This window comes from Triticum aestivum, chromosome 4B, assembly GCF_018294505.1.
Source record: "Triticum aestivum cultivar Chinese Spring chromosome 4B, IWGSC CS RefSeq v2.1, whole genome shotgun sequence".
NCBI lineage: Eukaryota > Viridiplantae > Streptophyta > Magnoliopsida > Poales > Poaceae > Triticum > Triticum aestivum.
The window spans coordinates 657,463,476-657,469,835 of record NC_057804.1 but is presented as its reverse complement, the minus strand read 5'-3'; the positions used below and the strand labels follow the sequence as shown (position 1 = coordinate 657,469,835).

Below are 6,360 nucleotides of genomic sequence, written 5' to 3'. Positions count from 1 at the left end.
TTTCTTCTGGAATGGTCGAAGACGTTTATGACCAAAATATGTCCACTATGGCGTTTTGGTCACTAGCAACCTCCCCAGGCCACGTAGGCATCCAACGTGGCAAGCTGATGTGGCACAAGATTCAGCCCAGTCCAATTGGGTGTTTTACATGGGCCGAGCCCAACAATTCGGCCTATTTGTGTTTTTTTCTCATATTAATTTTGGCTAGGTAGATGGGCCAAGCCCAGCAATTAAGCCTTCTCATTTTGGGGCCGTGGCCTTTTCTGCTAGAAAGTTTTAGTTTTTTTCAAATGGGTCCCAGATGTCAGGTTCAGGTACGTGGGTCCCAGATGTCAGGTTCAAGTACATGGGTCCCAGCTAGCAAGTTCATATTCTTCATATTTCAATTTAACAGTAAATAAATAACCAGTATTTAAATTGGCACAAACAAAACACACACATAATACTCCAAATATTTCAAATGGAACAGAACTAAATTCTTGAACAAGAGGCAGATTACAATAAATGTGCTGACTACTACCGATATGCAAAATCAGCCTATTATAGTCTTTACAGTATAACTAGAACAAGAGGCAGATTACAATAAATGTGCTGACTACTACCAATTACAATATAACTAGCTACAGAGTACAACCAGAACAAGAGGCAGATTGATAAAATAACACCATGCTTCATCATCTTCCTCTTCCAACTTCTGAAATCAAATCACCTAGCATTGAAAGGATCATGCATTAGAAGCATATAGAACACCAAACTAATAAATGAATGACATTTAGTATGAAATCACGATAGCACTAGTATACTTTAACTCATCTTACAACCATCAGTATAGTTTGCTTATAAGAAAACATACGGCCTGATACTTTTGTGCGCCTAGATTACTAGACAAATTGCACACTATGCACTCATTTGACACTTGCTACAGTTTCAATGTAAACCAATAGTTAAACCTGAGAAGATGTGAAGCTGAAACCTAACCCATGACTGTAGCAAGGGTGCTCCCAGCACAACATCACAGTTCTGCATTTCTAACCTCTACTTACAACATTTAATGATGGCAAAAACATATGGACGCAGATATAGTTCCCAATGATATCTACATGACCAATGTATTTATTACTACTAAGGTGCATACAGGTGTAGTTGAGGATGAGAACAGACAACAAGTCATCAGGTTTGCAAGCTAAAGTAGGATATAAAGAAACTTCTGTGAGGCACTGAAGTTCTAGAATACCAAGATATAGTACATTTAGTTTATCTATTTATTTGCTACTGAAAAAACAACAGTAATGTGACTAGGATTGATGAATATGGCATGAAACACCAGCAATGTGAAACTGGACATACAGGAAGAACATAAAATAGAGTAAAATTGTTTCACAAAGGGCAAATGGGCATCTTAGCCACATCAGGGTCAGTATATTTCCTTGGAAATATCATCATAACCCCGCAAAGAACAATGTGCATCAGACAAGTAACCACTTTATGCTACAACATCATCAGGTTTAAAACAACATATTGATACTCAGTGCTGGATGAGACTATACACAATACCACTACAACAGAATAGGCCGCCGCACGCCGTGGTGCACCATCTTACACGATCCGGCCTCAAGAAACCAGTAGCGCTGCTAGCTCCCTTGGCCTAGCTCCTTGCTGTGGAGGATGAACGAGACTCAGATGCGGAGCTCCCTGCACATGACATATTGTATCAATGCTTTCAGCAACAACAACTCACATACCATAGAACTTGTGTAATAGTGTATCGGCACCCCAAAGGAGGCACTACAAAATTCTCAAAGAATGTTGCCAAAGGGATTAACCTCACAGCAACCTGAATAAACTACCACTGTTACCACTGTAGTGGCACCACCATCCATTCAACCAACAGGATATAACAAATACCAAGTCAGGCAACACACGCAGATAACTATGTTTGTGCAAATCAGATCTTCTGCATACAATAGTACATCCTATTCAAAAGAATACACTGACCTCAAGCTATGTAACTACTGAAAGAAGAGGAAATGAATGCAATTCTATATACACAAAAACACATTTAGCAGTGTTATACATAGCAAAACGTTAGTATCTCATGGTACAATGAAAGAGCAGTTCAGTTGAAGAATTTGATTGCCATTCTCAATTTTACTACTTAAAGATATAATATAACAAATACTGGATCACTACTACAAAAAGGGCTATAGATGGAATGGTCACTAATGGCGCACCTGTCATGTGGTGCGCCATTACTATATTCTAATGGCGCACCATGCCTCGGTGCGCCATTAGTAATATATTACTAATGGCGCACCTGATGTGTGGTGCGCCATTAGTAGTTTTGAAAAAAAACATTAAAAAAATTTGTTACTAATGGCGCACCATGTTCGCCGTGCGCCATTAGTAGTTGACATAGTAATGGCGCACCACATCCGCCATGCGCCATTAGTAGTTTTGAAAAAAAAGTAAAAAAAAATAAAAAAATATTTGTTACTAATGGCGCACCATGTCTCGGTGCGCCATTACTAGTTTTAACTAGTAATGGCGCACCACCCCAGGGTGCGCCATTACTAACTTGCCCCAACACCGAATGCACCCCCCTTGTGGATCGCCTTTTCAGTTTTAAAAAAAATAAAAGAAAATGATGGAAATGTCAAAAAAAAATAAAAGAAAATAAGTTTCCCATGTGATATATGGTCTAGTTGTTGGGAAAATTTACAAATATGAATTTCGACTTTATTTGCAAAATCTCTCTGGAAATTTGTAAAATGGGCATAACTTTTGCATACGAACTCGGATGAAAAAGTTTTTTATATGAAAAATCATCTACTCAAAAAGTTACATCCAAATTTAACGGAGGGAACCCCGTTAAACATTTTCAAAATCCCCAAAAACCTAACAGAAAAAAAGTTACGGGGCTTTCAAGATCTAGAGGCAAAAAAATTCAAAAATTTTCAAACTTACTAGTGGCGCACCGTGGATGTGGTGCGCCACTAGTAACAGAAAAAAATTGGTTTTGATTTTTTTTTTCAAAAAATGATACGTAATATGACCGGGAAGTTTGAAATATTTTTCAAAATTTCATCATAGTCATGAACATGAACAAAGTCCTAGACATCAACAAGGTATAATAGGATTGATATGCTAGATATATCAACAAGTGCCTGTGAAGTGAGCTGTTGCTGGTGTTGGATAGAACTCTGAAGTTAAGTGTGCTTGGGCTGGAGTAGTGTGAGGATGGGTGACCTTTCGGGAAGTTTCACCACGGAGTGCGATTTGACCCGAGATTAAGCCTTAGTGAACTGAGATTAAGAAAAAAAAATTGAAAGTTTTTTTGAAAAAAAAATAAAAAAAATCTGAAAACATAATGTTACTAATGGCGCACTTCTATGTGGTGCGCCATTAGTATACAGATACTAATGGCGCACCGTGGGCTATTCTAATGGCGCACCAGCGGTGCGCCATTAGTATACCAGATACTAATGACGTCTAATTTCGTGGTGCTAGTGGCGCACCTGTATTGCGCCATTAGTATCGAAAACAGGTGCGCCACTAGCAGCCATTTTTCTAGTAGTGAATACTTCACAGCAAGCAAATAGTGCAATAAATTCACTGGTCTATGGATACGATCACAGATTCACATGAGGCATGCGTGGAATATAGTGCAAATAACAACAAAAATTTAAAGAAGCTCGCTTCTTAACAAAGGCCTACAAATCACTTCAACCTAACCTAAAAATAACAGTACATAGACTGTTCCATTACATAATACTGCTATTTAATTGATACACAAAAGAAGATACATCTCCCATGTTCAGCAATCCGGATCAACCATGAAGCTTTCACTACTCCTACATCACTACTCCTGTTGCTAGTGTTCTAAACCAACAGAGCAATGCTATAGGAGTAGAAAAGAGAACTAGGGGTAGTAGAGGGAGCCGCTCACCGGAGAGCTTGTGGTCGCCGCCATACACACCCGCCATCACGTCGGTCGCCTCAAGAAGCACGGCTGCACCGGAGACGCCACCAAACATGCGCAAGAGCAAAGCACCTTGTCACCCAGCCCATCGTGCATCCTTCCGCTTGCCGTGGTCATGGTCTGGCCGGCGTAGAACAAGAAGAGATGAGATCTGCATCTTCCCATGGAAGGAAGAAAGCAAAGCAAGCAGTGGCACATGAGATGGGAGGAGATGCAGCAGGTTATGGAGGAGATTCAGAACAGGGAAAGAAGAAGGAGGGCGTACCTGGACGCCTCCTACCTCGCCGTCGTCAAGGGCCACCGCGGCGGCGGCGACGAGATCCCCCATGTAGAGGGAAGGGATCTGGCGCCGTCTTCGCTGGAACACGCGTGAAGGAAGGATCCCTAGCCATCGCTGCCGCCCCGCCCGCGAGAGGCTAGGGTTTCGGGCGCCCACGGGGAAGGGTCGCCGGAGGGGCTTGGGGAGACAGGGTCACCGGCCGGCGGCGGTGGGGCTGGGGGCACGATGGCGGCTGGAATTGGGGAGGAATCGGGGTTGGGTGAATCAGGGTGGGAGAAGGAGCAGGCGAGATGGGAGTGGGGAAGGGGACGCGGACGGGAGGAGAACCGATTGAGGAAGGAGGTGGTGGCGGGACGCGCCGCTGCAGGACGGGGAGGAGGTGGCGGCGGCGAGGGGATGAGGGAGGGGGTGGATCTGGCCGCCGCCATGGCCATGGTCGTGCCATGCGGCTAGGTCTATGTCATGAGCGAGGATTTGACCGCTGCTGTGGGAGAGAAGGGGAGGGGAGGGATCACCGGCGGCCGGGGTTGGGGGAGAGGACGGGAGGATGGCAGCGGCGGCGGCGGCGGCGGTGGTTGGGGATCGAGAGATTGAGACGGAGGAGGAGTGAGAGGGTTGGGGGTGGCGGCTGTGGGACGAGAGGGGGAAAGTGGATCGTGGGAGAGGAGGGGATATGGTTAGGGTTTGGGTGAGAGAGGAGGGGGAGAGGGCTGCCGTTCAATTCAGAAGCATCTCACGGTGGTGGATGCATGATCCGCGTGATAAGCCTATGAACCAATTAGAACGCCTCAAACAATTTGAACACCTTTTGACCTTTTAAATTGGTCATGATTAAACACAAATTTGTCATTCCATTTTTCAATGCTCAAAATGAGTTTTTTCGTGCGAGACCTAGCAAATATTTGTTCAAATGATGTCATATTTTGCATAGAGAAACACCAAAAATAATTTATAGGTAAATAAGTATCTATTTAATCAGAGAAACACCAAAAAATTACAAGATTCAACCACTAGCTAGGAACGGTCATTCCCGCCGATTTGATCGCATTTTGAAACGGGCATAAAAAATTCAAAAAAAAATCAAAAAATTGGAAAACCTTCGCATTGTGTCATTATATGTGACCAAGTTTCCAGGAAAAATAATAAACTTGTAATACGGTAATTATTTTAAAAAAGTGTTCTCATAAATGAGCAATCATGTGTGAAGATTCATGGCTTTCAAGCCAAATGATCAATCTTATGGCCACATTCATGACATAGTTTGTTCAAATGACCTCATATCATGCACAAGGGTACATCTTGGAATGACAAACAATGTTGCCTAAGGAAGTTTTCATTTTCTTTGGACGAAAAAACCATTTTCCATTTTTCGAGTGCCCGAAAGGAGGGTTTTTTGTGAAGGACCTCCCAAATAATTGTTGCAAAATTGGACCAAATCATTTTTCTAAAATACTAGGCCATATTTAATGCACAATTGACAAAATGGTTGGGTGTAAAAAGTTTTGATCCACCTCTGATGAAAAAGACAAATTCCCGCCGATTCAGTTGGAAGCAGGTCAAATCTGAACTGCAGCTGCCTCATAGTTTGCTCTTTATTTTTTCCAAAAATCATTTCTAGGTACATAAGTATCTATTTAATCAGAGAAACATAAAAAAAATTCCAAGATTCAACCACTAGCTAGGAACGGTCAAGCCCGCCGTTTTGACCGCATTTTGAAACGAGCATAAAAAATTCAATAAAAAACAAAAAATTGGAAAACCTTCGCATTGTGTCATTATATGTGACCAAGTTTCCAGGAAAAATAATAAACTTGTAATACGGCAATTATTTTAAAAAAGTGTTCTCACAAATGAGCTATCACGTGTGGAGATCAATGGCTTTCAAGCCAAATGATCAATCTTATGGCCACATTCTTGGCATAGTTTGTTCAAATGATCTCATATCATGCACAAGGGTGCATATTGGAATGGCAAACAATGTTGCCTAAGGAAGTTTCATTTTCTTTGGACGAAAAAACCATTTTCCATTTTTTGAGTGCCCAAAAGGAGGTTTTTTTGTGAAGGACCTCCCAAATAATTGTTGCAAAATTGGACCAAATCA

At 42.0% G+C, this 6,360-nt stretch overlaps 1 long non-coding RNA gene across 1 annotated transcript; it reads right to left on the bottom strand.

Moving 5' to 3' along the window:
- Positions 1-454: 454 nt before the first annotated feature.
- On the bottom strand, positions 455-4,271 carry LOC123089692 (uncharacterized). Its single transcript, XR_006442353.1, has 2 exons — positions 3,947-4,271; positions 455-1,692 (listed from the first exon to the last, which is right to left on the bottom strand). It is a non-coding gene; the product is annotated as an uncharacterized lncRNA (long non-coding RNA).
- Positions 4,272-6,360: the final 2,089 nt, after the last annotated feature.